Source organism: Monodelphis domestica, chromosome 6 (assembly GCF_027887165.1).
Source record: "Monodelphis domestica isolate mMonDom1 chromosome 6, mMonDom1.pri, whole genome shotgun sequence".
Taxonomy (NCBI): domain Eukaryota; kingdom Metazoa; phylum Chordata; class Mammalia; order Didelphimorphia; family Didelphidae; genus Monodelphis; species Monodelphis domestica.
Window position 1 is genome coordinate 274,937,403 of NC_077232.1, and position 19,473 is coordinate 274,956,875.

Genomic DNA, 19,473 nt, shown 5'->3' on the forward strand with positions numbered 1-19,473 from the left:
TCCTCATCTATCAAATGAGCTGGAGAAGGAAATGGCGAGCCACTCCAGGATCTTTGCCAAGCCCCAAATGGGGTCACAAAGTGTCAGATGTTACTGAACAAGAGTGGGAACAGATGATAGAAAGGAAACCGTTGCCACAGAATCCTAGCAAAATAAGACGAATGCTACATTGTATTTGTGATAACTAGTGCACACTTTCCAAAGTGCTTTTCTATATAATCTTATTGCATATTGCATGAGTTCGTATTGTAAGACCAGTGTGACACTTTATTGTTGAATGTTATGAGTGGTCGTAAGTTACCATCCTTAAACATTTCCATGTTTGCAATCCCAGAAGGATGGATCTACTTAGACTCTCTTTGTAATAGTTGCCCAACTGATTCGCCTGTCTTACGTCTCTCTCTTCTCTGGTCTATCCTTTATGCTGAAGCCAAGTGATTTTCCTGAAGAACACATTTCCAAAATTAAATATTTAAAATAAAAAAAGAACAAATGCACTGAACAAGTACATCCCCTGACCCGAGAAACTCCTTTACCTCTAGGATCAAATACAAAGTCTTCGGTTTCCTATTCAAAGTCCTTTACGGTGTGTGTGTGTCCAACCTACTTTTCATCCTTAAACAATATTCCCTTTCTCACATTTTACATCTTAGCCAAACTGGCCTTTTGAGAGCTAGTTCTCGTAGCTGACACTCTGTCACTTGTCTAGTACTGTGTCCACTACCCATGCCAGGGATGTGCTTCTTCAAGTCGTCTCTGTCTATTGGGATTCCCTATTTGCTTTCAAAACTTAGCTCAGGCTAAGCCTTTACATGAAGTCTTCCCTAATCTGCCCTCTCTCACGTGCTAATCTCTCTCCTCTCCCTATGACTTTGTATATATTTTGTGTATATGCTACATATACTTTTGTGGGCACTTCTTGTTTTCTTTGGTAGAACGCCCTTGAGGGCTGAGACTATTTCCTTTCTATCTTTGTATCCCTGTAGGCCTAGTAGTAGTGCTTGGCACATAGTAGGTGCTTAATGAACACTTAAAAAAATTAATTAATTAGTTTGTTACATTAAAATTCCCATGGGGACACTGAAGTGGTTCAGTGGATGGAGAGTCAGGCCTAGAGACGAGAGGTCCAGGGTTCAAATGTGGCCTCAGACACTTCCTAGCTGTGCGACTCTGGGCAAGTCACTTAACCTCCATTGCCTAGCCCTTACTGCTCTTCTGCCTTAGAACTAATACCCAGTATTGATTCTAAGACAGAAAGGAAAGGTTTTTTAAAAATCCCAGGTCTTTCCGTCCCTCCCCTGGACAAGGCATCATTTGACCAAAAAAGATAATAATAAATCTATATGTAAACTATGTCTTGTTTGTTTGTATTTATCAATTCTTTCTCTGGAGGTAGACGTATACAAGTCATTCTGCAAACACTATTTCTGTTGCTGTATATAAATGTTCTCTTGATTCTGTTTCTTTCATTATTCATAATTTCATGCAGGTTTTTCCATGTTTTTTTTAAATTAACTTGCAAAGGTGTCTTCAGAAAAACCTGGAAAGATTTACATGAACTGATGCAGAATGAAATGAGCAAAACCAGGGAAACATTGTATACAATATGAGCAATATTGTATGATGCTCGACTGTAAAAGGCTTAGTTATTCTCTGCAATACAATGATCCAAGATAGTTCTGAAGGATTGTGATGTGTAATAAGTAATGTTTAAAAATTTTTTTTCAAGTGAGGTGTGCATCCCTTCAAAACCTCTTCTCACGTGACTAGTAGATTCCTCACTATTTGCCTCTAAACCCATAATTGAGGCAGCCATTTCAGAAAGATGATCTATAAATGAAGCTGTATGTTCCCCTTTATTTTGCATGAGTTTGTCAACCCTTGCCCATGCATTGGGCTTCAAGCAACAGAGCTGAATAGCTTGGAGCAAGTCTTCCCTACATTTCCTGTGGTAGGTCATGCTTGTGGGATTTGCGAAATCAAGGTCTTCCCTTTGCTCCTGTCAACATGGCATTTAGGAATGCCAAACTTGTTACCTAGTGAGCTCTGATGAACCCCAATTTTCCGGACTAGCTTGGAGACCCCAAAGCTTGCACTTATTCCCTTTTCCCATGGGAATCAACCCTGAAGGGAATCCCAAGTGAGAAGTTTCAGACTGAGTTGGGGACCCTCTGGGGAATGACAATCCTAGTTGGGTGAGACTTCTCTTACACCTTAGCCTCTAGCTGACTGCTTTCCCAAGCTTGAATGTATCCTGTCAGTGTAGTGTGAACACTCCCATTTTCTCTGTAGCTATTGTGAGAGCAATCATCTTTCCTTGTCCCTGGACTCCCCAAATGGTATATAGGCTCCCCAAGTTCTTGTGTTCCTCGGAGTCCCTCTTGAGTCCCTCTTGAGTCGGTGGCACTCTTGAGTCGGTGGTCAGTGACCAGGGCGTCCAGACTCCGTGCACTCTCAGGGAGCAGCTCTGTTGTCACAACTTAGTAGCACTAACCTAACCCCTTTTCCCTCGATTAAAGAGTGATTTTTGACTATTTAATAGTTCTGCGTTTTGTTTTGTTTTTTTTCCTATTTGACATAATGGAGGTCCCACCAAGCTCCGAAGTCCCGGCGGCCTGAGCCCTCCCGCTAACGAGGACCCCGAGACTTGAGGTATGTCACACAAGCCGTTTGGGGTTGGGTCAGGAGGCCGGTGAGCAAGGGCATCTCGTGTTTGCGAGCCGCTCTTTAATTAAGGGATTATTAGTTGGGCATCTATGGGGTACACAGCCGCATCGTCCATAGCCATTCAGGTGCTATCGGACATGGGTAACAGCTTGTCTTTTGTCCCCCAACGAAAGGTGGGACAACAGCCCAAAGAACCACCTAGAAATCGAGCCGCAAGTTACATGGTTTCGAAGTATGGACCTGATGCAAGCAAGTATTTAGATAACTAGCAAACAGTGACAAAGGCCAATCCGAAGGTAAGCTGGCCAAGGTGGGGTTCATTTGATGAGGCAAGAATATTGTTTCTATAGTCTGTTTTAAGCAAAGCAGGTCGAGAGATTGAAGAAGAAGAAGAAGTCTTCAACCAATGGCTCGAGGAATGTACCTGAAGAAAAACCAGGGTCAGAACGGGAGAAGGGTAAGAACAAGAGAGAGGTGAGGGCCAGGAGAACTGGTCAGAGTGCCGAATGGTTGGCTGAAAGCTTTGAATGGGAAACTGGAGTTGGAGGGTGAAAGCTGAGTGTTCAATCGAGGGTTGATTAAAATAGATAAGTTTCTTCATGAATTAAAATTTTGGATTTCTTCCCAAATTTTCCTGTGGGCTTTTGCTTCTATTGTATTTCTAATGGGTGGTACTTGATAATTTAGTGACATCCTTTAGTGGAAAAATGTTTTCAGGTTCACTATCAGACTTTGTGTCCTTGTCACTGTCATTTCCCTTTGCATTAACCTTTGTTTTCTTTGCCTTTCTCTTTCTCTTTGGGTGCACTATCTGTCTGGCCATTGTTCTTGTCCTTAATCTGGTATAGCCTTGCTCAATTCCTCAAACATGTTCTTAAGAACATTTTCCAAGTTAGTCTCCACCACCATTATCTGTGCTGCCTTTTTGGGGATTACAAATCTATAGATATTCTTCAAATAGGTCAGAGTCTGTAAAGCTGCCATAGAAATGATGTCAACTTGAGTCAAAATCTGCCAGAGTATAGTTTTAGTTTGAAATGGCAACTGGAGTATGAACATTATGGTGTTGCCAAGAAAATCCAGAGAATCAACAATCATGGTGGTGAGTTTGCGACAGAGGATGTTAGAGACCTCAAAATCCAATAATGGCTGCAAGCACAAGAGCTCCACAGAGCATTTGCTTAAACATTTTTTCTGTTGTTTCTTAGGGATTGTAAAGTTCAGTCTTTTAGGGGTGCCACACTGTAATAGATGATATTGGAGGGTATATTTGGTGGCTACTAGAGAACTAATGGATCCGGTAGTTATCTTCTTTTTGCCTACCCTCCTCCCGTTTCTAAAACCTTCCTTCCACCCCTCTTCCAATCTTTCCTCCCCTCGGATGTGCACCCATGGGGTTCGGGAAGGATACCTTTCCCAAGAATGCAAGACTCCAATAGTTAGCTTAAAAACAAAAAGAGAAATGTATTCATTTGCAGAGTAATGTTTGCCACTCTGTAAATTCTCTCCCTGGGTCCTGGCCTCTCACCTCCAGCCTGAGTCCCCAAGTCCAGCCTTTATCCTCTGGGTTTTTAATAGTCAGGGAAAGGGGATTCCTGAAATCGAAGGGGATGTCCCAGGCCCTGCCTCGCTCCCTTTGTAATATGATATCGGGGGTCCTCCTGCCGCCACAGGGCTACAGTTCCACATCCCCACGCTGCACAATAGAATTCTCCCCCTGATTTGCATGATGGTGGCCCTGTAGATGGGCAAGCACAGACAGGAGCTTCTGATAGATACAGAGTCCCTGATGGGGTTGCACATGAAAGGGTCTGTGAGGGATCTGTCCATTCACTCCCAAATTAATCACACAAATCAAAAAAGGATTTTGAGGGTTTTTCTCCACCCGGGGGAGGTGGGGGAGGTGAGGGATGGGTGGCCTGAACAGTTTGAGTGAGAGTTTTCCTGAGCTTATCCAAAGGCTTTAGGGAAGAGAACAGATATTGGTTATCGCATTCAGTCAAATTTTCTAGTCCCAATTTAGGAAGGAGGGGAGGGGGGGGTCTACCAGACAGAATTTCAAATGGGGTAATACCTTGTGCATATGGGGTGCACCGGGCCCTCAGGAGGGCGAAGGGGAGGAGGCTTACCCAGTTCTCTATAGACTCTAGGACTAATTTTGTCATGGTCTCCTTCTAAGTGCTGAGTCACCCTGGCTACCAAAGCAGGCCCATTATCTGACCCTCGTCCCAATGGGAGTCCAAACCCAGGAATGCTCTCTGACATTCATTTCTTAACTACCACTGAGGCAGTTTCATGCTTTGTTGGATATGCTTCTACCCAACCTGAAAAGGTGTCTACCAGGACTAAAAGGCACTTGTACCCATATGTTCCTGCCTTGAATTCTGTAAAATCTGCCTCCCACTGTTCTCCTGGCTCCAGCCCTCTTCACCGGGTGCCTCTGGTTCCTTTGGTCCCCCCTTTCTGATGAACCCATGCACATGTTTCACATCTCTAAGTGATATCTTTGCAGATTGGGTGCATATTATGAAAGTCAAAGTGTCTGTCCAGCATATCACTGTTTTGTGCCTCGCCTATGTGCAGTGTCATGTATTCCTTTTGCTAGCTGTCTCCCCACTGCTTCTGGTAAGTGAGGCCTGCCATCTGGCAGGCCCAGCCATCCAAAGGGGAAGCACACAGCCTCCGGGAGGGCCAGAATCTCAGGCCCCACCTGGTTCAGTGCCCCCTGCTGTCCCATCTCCAAATATCTAAGGGAAAAAGGGCGAAGGTCCAGATCTTCTGTAGCTTCCTCAGTGCTGAGTATGGGTGTAGCTCTGTCCCTACCTATTGTCAGGAGAGGGGGATTGGCTCTAGGCAATGTCCAGGGCTTGCAGGCTGGAATGGTTGCCAAGTTTACAAATGCCTACGAACACATATCTCACAGGGGAGTAGCCAAAACTGGAACAGGGAGGAGAAGGCCGCAGACACAGGGTCTCTAGGGGCGGGTCCTCAGTGAATGCTGCGGTCCCAGGTCGGTGGAGACCCGCTTGGAGATCTGAAGGGTGTCCAGCCACCGCTTCCCCCAATGGGCAGAGACAGGTCACAAGGGGGCGAGCCAGCCCCTAAGACAGAAGTGCGGAAACCAGGACTGGGACAAAAACTAGAACAGCCGATAGAAATAGACCATTAATACAACAGCAATTAATATTACACATTTGCATTTGGGATGGTTCTGTTAAAGAATATCCCTTTGCAACATCTATAAACACTGGAGTAACCACATTTTACAGATGTATTCCTTTACCTCAGATTCTGGGGGAAATTCAAGAAAGCTTTGAGCTATACTTCCAAGCTCCAGATCCAAACTTCAAAAAAAAAAAAAAAGGCTGCAAATACAAGCCATCTATGAATAAACTTCACCTACTTCTCAAAGTATGTTCCTAACAATTTGAGAATTTCCAATTATTAGCGTTGTTTGAGGAAATGGAAACTTTAATATCACAATTTGCATTATGTGCTGATTATGGGAGTGCTGAATTAAGTAGCTCCATAGTAATTATAAAGCAGGGCTGTATCATCTCCTGGACCTAAGCCATCTGAAAGACTAAGACAAGGCCATGCAGGAATCACTTCAGGGTAACTGTCCGGAGAAATTAAAGAATCATGTGTGATTTTTCCCACAACACATATATTACTTTTATATATATTATCCCTAAATTACAGATCCGATTATGAGAGCAGAACACTTATCTGTTCTTTCATCTTCTCTCTCCCTCTGTGTGTGTCTCTCTGTCTCGCTCTCTCTTTCTTCCTTCAAAAACCCATTCTTGCTTTACAAACCCACATACTAAAGCTTTATGGACTTTAGCTCAAAGTCCCTTTCTTCCAAATTCAAATCCAACACACCATCCCACCTTCTCTGACTAACCTAAGTCAAACAAACATACTGGTGATATCGCTTCAATTGCTAATTGGTAACCCAAAGAATTCTGATTTAAAGGATGACATCATTGAACCACTATCTTTAGCAGAGTGCTCATCCAGTATAAATTTCAATTCATAGTACAAATTGGTAAACTGAGGTAACCACTGAGTAGTGAACAAAATCTATGGCACAGGTTTACAATGAGCTTTTGTTCACATCTAAACAATACTTAAACATATATTTTGGCAGCCACTCACATAACAATCATAAAATTCTGAGCAAGCATTTTTCACATGTATGCCATTTTTAACATCCTACCCACTCTTTGGCTACTCTTTGCAACATATATCCTTATACACATCAAAATGTAATCCAAATATCAACCATCAAATCTCCAAAACTCGTGTGAGGCAACTTATAAATTACATATCACTCAACTCATTTTATCATTCTGGACCTGGAATGTTTGCATTAAGGTTCCACAGCTTCAAACATGCTTCTTGGTCAGACAGGGCTGGCAATATTTGCTTGCTTGGGCACCTTAAAACCTCCAAATTATACAATTAAAATCTACTCATCTTTAAGTTCTATCACACAGTGATTGTTAACCTTTTAGATCCCTATTTCAGTCCCTAAGTATCTGTGCGGGAAAATTACAAGCACCTTTTTTCTCCATCCTGTGTACAAGGAAGGGGTTAATAGCTTCTGAGCAATTGATCCTAAGGCTGCTTGGCTTGATTTAGATTTTATTTTATTTTTTTTTAATATATATTTTATTTGATCATTTCCAAGCATTATTCGTTAAAGACATAGATCATTTTCTTTTCCTCCCCCCACCCCCCATAGCCGACGCGTAAGTACACTGGGCATTAGATGTTTTCTTGATTTGAACCCATTGCTTTGTTGATAGTATTTGCATTAGAGTGTTCATTTAGAGTCTATCCTCTGTCATGTCCTCTCAACCTCTGTATTCAGGCAGTTGCTTTTTCTCGGTGTTTCCACTCCCATAGTTTATCCTTTGCTTATGAATGGTGTTTTTTTCTCCTGGATCCCTGCAAGTTGTTCAGGGATATTACACCGCCACTAATGGAGAAGTCCATTACGTTCGATTATACCACAGTGTATTAGTCTCTGTGTACAATGTTCTCCTGGTTCTGCTCCTCTCGCTCTGCATCACTTCCTGGAGGTTGTTCCAGTCTCCATGGAACTTCTCCACTTTATTATTCCTTTTAGCACAATAGTATTCCATCACCAACATATACCACAGTTTGTTCAGCCATTCCCCAATTGATGGGCATCCCCTCGTTTTCCAGTTTTGGGCCACCACAAAGAGCGCAGCTATGAATATTTTTGTACAAGTCTTTGTGTCCATTATCTCTTTGGGGTACAGACCCAGCAGTGCTATGGCTGGGTCAAAGGGTAGATATTCTTTTAGCACCCTTTGGGCATAGTTCCAAATTGCCCTCCAGAATGGTTGGATCAGTTCACAGCTCCACCAGCAATGAATTAATGTCCCTATTTTGCCACATCCCCTCCAGCATTCATTACTTTCCTTTGCTGTTATGTTAGCCAATCTGCTAGGTGTGAGGTGATACCTCAGAGTTGTTTTGATTTGCATCTCTCTGATTATAAGAGATGTAGAACACTTCTTCATGTGCTTGTTAATAGTTTTGATTTCTTTCTCTGAGAACTGCCTATCCATTTCCCTTGCCCATTTATCAATTGGAGAATGGCTTGATTTTTTGTACAATTGATTTAGCTCATTATAAATATGAGTAATTAAACCTTTGTCAGAGGTTTCTATGAAGATTTTTTCCCAATTTGTTGTTTCCCTTCTGATTTTAGTTATATTGGTTTTGTTTGTACAACAGCTTTTTAGTTTGATGTAGCCAAAATGATTTATTTTACATTTTGTGATTCTTTCTATATCTTGCTTGGTTTTAAAGCCTTTCCCCTCCCAAAGGTCTGACATGTATACTATTCTATGTTTACCCAATTTACTTATGGTTTCCTTCTTTATGTTTAAGTCACTCACCCATTTTGAATTTATCTTGGTGTAGGGTGTGAGGTGTTGATCTATTCCTAGTCTCTCCCACACTGTCTTCCAATTTTCCCAGCAGTTTTTATCGAATAGTGGATTTTTGTCCCCAAAGCTGGGATCTTTGGGTTTATCGTATACTGTCTTGCTGAGGTCGCTTTCCCCCAGTCTATTCCACTGATCTTCCTTTCTGTTTCTTAGCCAGTACCAAATTGTTTTGATGACTGCTGCTTTGTAATATAGTTTTAGGTCAGGGACTGCAAGGCCCCCATCATATGTGTTTTTTTTTCATTATTTCCCTGGATATCCTTGATCTTTTGTTCTTCCAAATGAACTTTGTTATGGTTTTTTCTAAATCAGTGAAGAAGTATTTTGGTAGTTCAATGGGTATGGCACTAAATAGATAAATAAGTTTGGGTAGGATGGTCATTTTTATTATATTGGCTCGTCCTATCCATGAGCAGTTAATGTTTTTCCATTTGTTCAAGTCTAGTTTTAGTTGTGTGGCAAGTGTTTTGTAGTTGTGTTCATATAGTTCCTGTGTTTGTCTTGGGAGGTAGATTCCTAGGTATTTTATTTTGTCTAAGGTGATTTTGAATGGGATTTCTCTTTCTAGTTCTTGCTGCTGAGCTGTGTTGGAGATATATAGAAAAGCTGATGATTTATGTGGGTTTATTTTGTATCCTGCAACTTTGCTAAAGTTGTTGATTATTTCAATTAGCTTTTTGGTTGAATCTCTAGGATTCTTTAAGTAGACCATCATGTCATCCGCAAAGAGTGATAACTTGGTCTCCTCCTTGCCTATTTTGATGCCTTCAATTCCTTTATCTTCTCTAATTGCTACTGCTAGTGTTTCTAGTACAATGTCAAATAATAGAGGTGATAATGGGCATCCTTGTTTCACTCCTGATCTTATTGGGAATGCATCTAGTTTATCCCCATTGCAGATGATATTAGCTGTTGGTTTTAGATATATACTGTTTATCATTTTTAGGAATGACCCTTCTATTCCTATGCTTTCTAGTGTTTTTAATAGGAATGGGTGTTGTATTTTATCAAAGGCTTTTTCTGCATCTATTGAAATAATCATGTGATTCTTGCTAGTTTGCTTGTTGATGTGGTCAATTATGTGGATGGTTTTCCTAATGTTGAACCAGCCCTGCATCCCTGGTATGAATCCTACTTGATCATGGTGAATGATCCTTCTGATCACTTGCTGGAGTCTTTTTGCTAGTATCCTATTTAAGATTTTTGCATCTATATTCATTAGGGAGATTGGCCTATAGTTTTCTTTCTCTGTTTTTGACCTGCCTGGTTTTGGAATCAGTACAATGTTTGTGTCGTAAAAGGAGTTTGGTAGAACTCCCTCTTTGCTTATTATGTCAAATAGTTTGTATAGTATTGGGATTAACTGTTCTCTGAATGTTTGATAGAATTCACAGGTGAATCCATCAGGCCCTGGGGACTTTTTCTTAGGAAGTTCTTTGATGGCTTGTTGGATTTCAATTTCTGATATGGGATTATTTAGGAATTCTATTTCCTCTTCTGTTAGTCTAGGCAGTTTGTATTTTTGTATATATTCATCCATTTCTCCTAAATTGGTGTATTTATTGCCATATAATTGGGCAAAGTAATTTCTAATGATTGCCTTAATTTCCTCCTCATTGGAGGTGCTGTCCCCCTTTTCATCTTTAATGCTGTGAATTTGCTTTTCTTCCTTCCTTTTTTTAATTAGATTGACCAGTACCTTGTCTATTTTGTTTGTTTTTTCAAAGTACCAGCTTCTTGTCTCATTTATTAAATCAATAGTTCTATCACTTTCGATTTTATTAATTTATCCCTTAATTTTTAGGATTTCTAATTTGGTTTTCTGCTGGGGGGTTTTAATTTGATCGCTTTCCAGTTTTTTCATTTGCATTTCCAATTGATTGATCTCTGCTCTCCCTTGTTTGTTAATATAAGCATTCAGGGATATGAATTTACCTCTGATTACCGCTTTGGCTGCATCCCAAAAGGTTTGAAAGGATGTTTCGCCATTGTCATTTTCCTCAATGAAATTATTAATTGTTTCTATGATTTCTTCTTTAACTAAACGGTTTTGGAGTATCATATTGTTTAATTTCCAATTGGTTTTAGATTTGGTTTTCCATGTACCATTACTAATCATTATTTTTATTGCCTTGTGATCTGAGAAGGCTGCATTCATTATTTCTGCTTTTCTGCATTTGTGTGCTATGTTTCTGTGACCTAATGTATGGTCAATTTTTGTGAATGTGCCATGTGGTGCTGAGAAGAAGGTGTATTCCTTTTTATCCCTATTTATTTTTCTCCATATGTCTATTAATTCTAATTTTTCTAAGATTTCATTCACTTCTTTTACCTCTTTCTTATTTATTTTTTGATTTGATTTATCTAAATTTGATAATGGTTGGTTTAAGTCTCCCACTAGTATGGTTTTATTGTCTATTTCTTCCTTCAATTCTCCTAGTTTCTCCATTAGAAATTTGGGTGCTATATTATTTGGTGCATACATATTGATTAATGATATTTCCTCATTGTCTATAGTCCCTTTTAACAAAATATAATTACCTTCCCTATCCCTTTTGATCAGGTCTATTTTTGCATTGGCTTTATCAGATATCATGATTACCACTCCTGCCTTCTTTCTATCAGCTGAAGCCCAGAAGGTCTTACTCCATCCTTTAATTCTGACCTTGTGGGTGTCAACCCGCCTCATGTGTGTTTCTTGAAGACAACATATGGTAGGGTTTTGGATTCTAATCCATTCTGCTATTCGTCTACGTTTTATGGGTGAGTTCATCCCATTCACGTTCAAAGTTATGATTGTCATTTGTGGACTCCCTGGCATTTTGATAGCCTTCCCTAATTCTAACCTTTTCTTCTTCGGCTCTACCTTTTAGTCCAGTGATTTACTTTGAATCAGTCCCCCTTGTCCCCTCCCTTGATGTTTCCCTTTTTAGTCCCTCCCTTTTTGTTCCCTCCCCCTCCCCCCTCTCTTTCCCTCCCTTTTTGTTCTCCCTCTCCCCCTCCCCCCCTTGGTTTTCCCTTCTCCTTACCCTTGTTGGGTAAGATAGAATTCAAGATCCCAATGGATCTGGATGTTTTTCCCTCTCAGAGCTGATTTCCCTGAGATTGAGGTTTAAGTAACCCCCCCCTCTCTTCCTCTCCTTCTTATAGGAGTTTTCTTCCCCTCCCCTTCCCATGTGAATCTTTGTGTGAGAATGATTATTCTATTTGGTCTTTCTTTACCCCCTATTTATACATTACATTTTCCCCACATATTAGTATACATAGGTTGATATAAATGTAGTCCTTATAGAAGAGAGTTTGAGTAAAGGGAGAAGATAACATTTTCCCCTTTCCTTAATATTTACCTTTTCAGGTATTCCTTGCTCTTTGATTTTCGGTATCAAACTTTCCACAGAGCTCTGGTCTTTTCTTTGCAAAAAGTTGGAAGTCTTCTATTTTGTTGAATGCCCATACTTTCCCTTGGAAGTATATAGTCAGTTTTGCTGGGTAGCTGATTCTTGGTTGGAGACCCAGCTCTCTTGCCTTTCTGAAGATCATGTTCCATGCCTTACGATCATTCAGAGTAGAACTTGCAAGGTCTTGTGTGACCCTGATTGGCATTCCTTTATATCTAAATTGTCTTTTTCTGGCTTCCTGTAGGATTTTTTCTTTTGTTTGATAGCTTTGGAATTTGGCAATTACATTCCTGGGAGTTGTCTTTTGGGGGTTTAGTGTAGAAGGTGTTCTGTGAGCTCTGTCAGTGGCTGTATTGCCCCCTTGTTCTAGCATCTCTGGGCAATTTTCTTTGATTATATCTTGTATCACGATGTTGAGTTTGGTGTTTATTTCTGACTTTTCTGGAAGTCCAATTATTCTTAAATTATCCCTTCTCCCCCTATTTTCCAGATCTATCACCTTGTCAGTGAGATATTTTATGTTCTCTTCTAATTTCTTGGTATTTTGGCTTTGCTTTATTAATTCTTGCTCTTTTACACGATCGTTGTCTTCCAGCTGCCTGATTCTGGCCTTTAAAGCCTGGTTTTCCTTTTCAGTTTCATCATACCGGTTTTGTAGATGCGTGAATTTCTTTTGCATTATTTCCAACTTTTCCTCCCAGAAGGCTTCCATCTTTTTGGTCATTTCTGATTCAAATTCTTCATAGGTTTATGGAGAGTTTCCATTTCCTTTGGAAGGTTTTGGAGCATTTTCTTTTATATTATCTTCTATCTGCTCTGTATTTTGTATTTTGGCTCCATAGAATGTGTCCAAAGTCGCCCCTTTCTTCTTATTTTTCTTGGTATTTTGGGGCTTCTGTGGTTCTGTGGAGTTTGCCATTTCTGAATGTGGAGGATTAGTTTTTCTTGTCTCTGTCTGGTGTTCAGAGGCTTTAGTCCTGGGCAGATGGTTCTATGAGCTTTCCCTGGGTTAAACTGAATATGCCTCACTGGAATTGGAATGGAAGGGTCGGACCACGAGGCCACACTCTCCCCCCGGCTCGCTTTCCGGAAGTTGTCTTCAGAATCGCTGGCCGTGAGGCTGTTTCGTCGGCCTTCGGGGGGATGGGCTGCAGCTTTCCCAAGCTCTAGGGCAAGGACTTTCACTGAGACTTGGATAGCAGGATCCAGCCCATGAGGCTGTCTTGCCCACCCTGAGGGTTGCTGTTGTTTCGACCAGCTCTCTGCAGCGGAAGCCCCAGGCAGTAACTTTCACCGGGACTGTAGAAGGCCCTGAGGGTTGTTGTTCTGCGGCGGACCCTGCTCTCTGAGCCCGGCCGGGCTGCGGCTTCCGGGAGCCTTGGACTCTGCGCTCCTACCCCTGAGGTCCGAGGGATCTCGGGTTCTGGCTTTTGAGAGGAGCCGTACCTTTTGAACCGGGTCCAGGTCCAGGAGGAGGGTTCCCAGGGTCTGTGCTGTTGATCGTTTTGAATTTCGGCGCCTTAGGAGCTTATAGTTTGAGATCGGTCGGGAAGGGTTTTCCGGAGATCTGAACTTTAGCTTTCTCTAAGCTGCCATCTTAACCGGAAGTCGATTTAGATTTTATTACATAGGAACCTTGTTCCATTCCCTCTTTAACCAGTGAGCTCACTATAATGTAAAAGTTTGAATGTATCAAACCCCCTTCATCCTAATTTAGTCTCAGTGGATTTCAGTTTGAATCCCACACTTCCAAATAACTCTGACTAAGTCCTTTAGTAATGTTTCAGTGCGACCAAACTGAGGTGCAAAGCATTTACCTGTACTTCTCTCAAACCTGTCTAAAGTAGAATAGACCCTCCAGTTTAGTCTCTTTCTAGCTCAAAACATTGCTACATTCCTAATTTAAATCCATCAACATTATTCCAATTTATAATTTGTTGTGTCTGTTTCACGAACTAGAAGTCATAGTATCAATTAGTAGCTCTATTCATTACTCTTATTGAAGTGGAGCACTTCATAAAATGAATCCAGACACCCCCAAATTCAATTATTAACTTATATAGATAGGTGATAAGACATAAAGTTATTTCCCTTCCCATGTACTTACTCACTTTTCCCTAGTTAGCTTCATGTTACCTGGCATTCCAGCCTGACCTTTGATATATCTGAAGCTGGACTGTATTTAATCCCCATGACAAGCCCGCTTGATTTCAGGGCTGGTTAAATTTGTCTTGTTAAGGGAGGACATACAGTTTGTATATCATATACCCTTAACCTATTTTGGTGGAAAACTTAATTCTCTTCATAATACAAATGCATACATAGTTTGCATTCACTCAGCATTACTAATTTCCAGCATTTGGTATCCGAATACATACATGTTCAGCTCTAGATTACAAATTCCTTCCTATACATTTTGCACATTTAAAAACAATTCATATAACCTCGATCAGAGACAACATCATTTAAAAACTTCCTCTTTTGTAAAATATCAAATTCTTAGCACTTATATCATTAAATCCCATGCACAGATTAACCACTTTAAGAGCTTCTTGTGTCATATGATTTCTTGCTGTTAGTTCTGACAGCACCTACATTAAAAGAAATCTGATTTGAAAGATTCCAAAGTTTAAATTCTAGAATAAGTTCTCATCAACATAACAACTTTTTCTGAATGACTTTTCCATCTATAAAGTAGCCAGTACAATTTCTGCCCATGCAGAATAAACGTTCCTCTATCAATCACACTTGGACAATTCTCAAATTCACTGAAACCATTATGCATTGCAAGGTTTAACAAAACAGACTTCTAACGAGGAGTTTTTGTGCTCAATGAAAATCTGGCAACATTTCACACTTCACTTGACAAACAGTAACGCATAAAATTACATTTGTACCATATCAAAAGCATTAGCAATCCTCCCAAATTGAGAATTCATTCTCAATGAAAATTGCTAACTGTGGAGTAAGAATCTCCCTTTTCTGCTCAGAATTTTCTCTCTTTGGCTCCTTTGGGGGCCCATCTAAAGGGCAAAAGAGGGAAAAATCATTGAACAGGTATTTGCTTTTGTCCTCTGCTGAGGATTTTTGACAGCGGAAAGTTCAAGCTTGCAACTCCCCCTTTTTACATAGAGACGAGACTGTGACAAAGACAAAGATAAACAGTAACATACAATGCTGCATGCTTTAAGAGGAAAAAAATAGGTGTTTATAGGATCTATTCTTAAGGAAAAAAATTTTTTTGCAGGGAGAAAATTCATTAAAACAGTTTCAGAATACTTGGAGAAGCTGTGATGAGCTAAGCCATCTGATTTGCTGAGCTGAGGATCTTTTCGGAACTGATCTCTCAAAACTGACTTTTTTTTTTTTTAATGATTTCTACCAAAATGCTCTTGTAGTATCTGGACAAAACTATCTGCTCCCAATAGGGTTGGAGGTGAGCTTTCCTGAGGCTGGCTGGTTTTTTCAAGGAAGGACTTGTAAATCCCCTCCTCTTCAGCTTGCCCTGGGACACAGCCCAGCCCTTCTCCCATAGTCTGCCTTGTTGGGATGCAGTTGGAGGGAGCAGGGAACAGCCACTACAAAAGAAATTCCCGTCTGCACCTTAAACTCTTTTTGCCTCTTTCTTTGTTTCATTTAACCACACAAAAACAACAAAGACTCAACAGAGACCTATAGGCCACACTCTCTCACACATTCATACACCTTTGAACCCGAAGGTTCCCCAGAAGTCACTGAAAGACGTCTCTTTAGTGACCTGGCTGTGGGACTAAGCTGCGTCCAGCAACCCAACAGCCTCTACTGAATCCGGATTTGCAGAACAGAATAGCACTCCATGGCCAACAGGACTCTAGGGCCCAAACAGAACTTCAGGACTGAACCTTCAAGCAGGCAGACTACTAGAGTAAAACAGGCCCTGGGACAAAACAAAACAGAATTCTAGAGAAACAGAGCTAACTTACCAGAGCAGAGCAGAACAGAACAGATGTTCCAAAATCAGCCTAAATTTTGGTCAAAAGCTTCAAATACCAGAACCAGGGGCGGGCTCCAGAGAGGACACCATTCACTTCCTTGGATTTCTGACCGGGATTTGGGAAATGCATACTCTCCAAGTCCGCACTCAGAAACACCCCCGAAGGGGATAAGGGCTCAAGTCTCCTTCACAGGCCCCGGCATAGCTAAAGCTGCCCAAGTATAATTTGGGTTACAACCCCAGCTGTTCAACCGTAAGCCGTGGACCCAGAGACTTGTTCCCACGCAAGAATACACACACTCTTACAGCAGCCCTCTCCAAAGTCCCGAGGCTTGATAGCTCGCTGCGGGGCTCCCACTGAAACGGGACACTTCACAAATGAGTTCAAACACCTAGAATATTGATTATTGGAACCATAATGTATTAATAAATAAGAGAAAGAAAGAATCTACCAGCTGGGACAGAATTCCCTAATGGAATACTGCGTTGGTTTGACATTCAAGACCAGAGTATATACACTGCAGAGTTCTTCTCTAACAAACAAACCTTAACACAGGAATGTGGGGTCTGAGATGGGAGGGACTCTTCTTAGAATTAGGATGGGGCTGTTAACCAAGGAGTGTTTATCTTAGTCAAATGTTAGTTCACTGGCCCTTTGCTATTCCTGAAATTCCTCTTTTGTCTCTTGCCACCCAAACTGAGCAGAAAGCATTTTGTTATCTGCCCCAAACATCTTGTCCTTCTGGAGGGAAGGAAACACCAGGTCTGTCCCCTAAAAATGTGGACAGGGGTACTTTTTCCATCTGTGGTCTTTTGGGGGCTACTTCAGATGCCCAGGGAAAGAGGAAGTAATTAGGAAATAATATTTTCATAGCTAATAATCCATTTAATCACAGTGATATTTCCCCATGAACTAGGCTACCGAGTGTTCCAGCCAAGCAGAACTTGTACGGTGTCATAGCTATAATACGCCTAAAGCTTGCAAAAGCTCAGTGCCACAGTCATTATTATATCACAGTAAGATGCAGTTATACAAAGCATATTAAGAGTAACCTAAATCAGAGGTTTCGAGCTAATACAAAGCAAATAGGAGCAATAAGTCAATCTCTGTTCCAAATAGAACTCTCACGATGAAACAAGCTCAGCTACGAACAAACAGGAAGACTCTTCAATAAAAGGCATACTGTATACTCAATCCTATCCCTAGTTCTACAAAACCCTATAATACACCTACAGCTAAGGAAATCTCAGTCCCACAGTCATTCTTATATCGTGTCAAGACCCAGTTATACATCGTATATGAATGTTAACCTTAACCATTGGTTTTAAACTAATACAAAGCAATTAGGACCCAAAACTCACTCTCCCAAATGTAACTCTCACGATGAAACTAATTCAAATATGATCATAAAGGTTCTTCAATAAAAGGCAGAATTCATACTTCATCCTATCCGCAGCACAAAAAAAAAAAAAACAACCTATACTACACCAAAAGCCTGTGAAAGCTCAGTGCCAGGGTCATTCTTAAAGAACAAAGACGCAGTGATAGGTTTTAGGCTAATACAAAGTAAATAGGAGTAATAAATCAATCTCTGTCCCAAATGTAACTATCTCAATGAAACAGACGCAAATACAAACATGAAGACTCTGAAATGAAAGGCAGAATCCATACTTGATATTATTTCCAGCACTACAAAAACGTACACTAGACCCAACGATAAGGAAAGCTAATACAAGGAAAATTGGACCAAGAACTCCAACTCTGTTCCATATGTAACTCTCTCGATGAAACAGACTCAACTACGATGAAACATGAAGACGCTTCAATTAAAGGTTGAAATCACACTTTATTCTATCCCTACACTTACAAAAAGCTACAATACACCTAAAGCTTAGGAAGTCTCAGTCCCACATCATTCTGAAACCAAAATGAGACCCAATTCAACAAAGTATATTAATATAAAATCAACCATAGGCTTTAAACAAATAGAAAGCAAACACGAGCAATAACTCCATCTCTGTCCCAAATGAAACAAACTCAAATCCGAACAAACATGAAAACTCTTCAATGAAAGACAGAAATCACACTTTATCATATACCTAGGCACTACAAAAAGCTGTAATACACTAAACCTTGGGAAATTTCAGTCCCACATCATTCTGAATCCAACCCCCCCTCCCCTTCTTCAATGAATAGTAATATTTAACCTCAACCATAGGTTTAAAAATAATAGAAATCAAATAGAAGGAATAACTCCATCTCTGTCCCAAATGTAATTATCTAAATGAAATAAACTCAAATCCGAACAAACATGAAGACTCTTCAATAAAAGGGGAAAATCACACTGTATCCGTTCCCTGCCCTTCAAAAACCTACAATGCACCGAAAGCGTAGGAAATCTCGGTACCACATCATGCTGAAACCAAAATAAGACCAAATACTTCAATGTATATTAATATTAACCTCAAACGTAGGTTTAAAATACTAGACAGCAAATAGGAGCAATAACTCCATCTCTGTCCAAATGTAACTATCTCGATGAAATAAAATCGAATCCGAAAAATTTGAAGACTCTTCAATAAAGGGAAAAATACACCTACAGCTTGGGAAAATCTCAGTCCCACATCATTCTCAAACCAAACTAAGACCCAATACTTCAATGTATATTAATCTTAACCTTAACCATAGGGTTTTAATGAATAGAAACAAATAGGAGCAATAACTCAATCTTTGTCCGTAATGTAACTATCTCGATGAAACAAACGCAAATCTGAACAAATATGAATACTCTTCAATGAAAGGCAGAAACCACACTTTATCCTATCCCGAGTGTTACAAACAGCTACAATACACCTAATGCTTGGGAAATCTCAGTCTCACAACATTCTAAGAACAAAAATCAGAACAATTCAACAAAGTATAGTTATATTAACCTCAACCATAGGTTTTAAACTAATGGAAAGAAAACAGGAGCAGTCACTCCATCTGTGTCCGGAATGAAACTATCTCGATGAAACAAACGCAAATCCGAACATGAAGACTCTTCAATATAAAGCAGAAATCACACTGTAGCTAATCCCTACAAAAAGCACCTAATGCTTGGGAAATCGCAGTCCCACGACATTCTAAGAACAAGTCAACAAATAGTAGTTATAGTAACCTAAAACATAGGTTGAAAACGAAGAGAAAGCAAATAGGAGCAATAAGTCAATCACTGTCCCAAATGTAACTATCGCTATGAAACAAACTCAAATCCGACCAACACGATGACCCCTCACTAAAACGCAGAAATCCTATTTTAGCCTACATCTAGAACTACAAATAGGTACAATACACTTCAAGCTTTGGAAATCTCAGTCCCACATCCTTCTGAGAACAAAGTATGACCCAATTCAACAAGTTTGTTCATTTTAACTTCATCCGTAGGTTTTAAACTATAGAAAG

General features: G+C 40.3%; 1 long non-coding RNA gene across 2 annotated transcripts in view; it reads left to right on the forward strand.

Annotated features, from left to right (window-relative positions):
* Positions 1-19,473, forward strand: part of LOC103104770 (uncharacterized) — a 43,065-nt gene that overhangs the window by 11,574 nt on the left and 12,018 nt on the right. For both annotated transcript variants that reach the window (XR_008913019.1, XR_008913018.1), the window contains exons 2-3: positions 2,587-2,652; positions 2,841-2,963. This is a non-coding gene — a long non-coding RNA (uncharacterized LOC103104770). The remainder of the gene's footprint in view (positions 1-2,586; positions 2,653-2,840; positions 2,964-19,473) is intronic.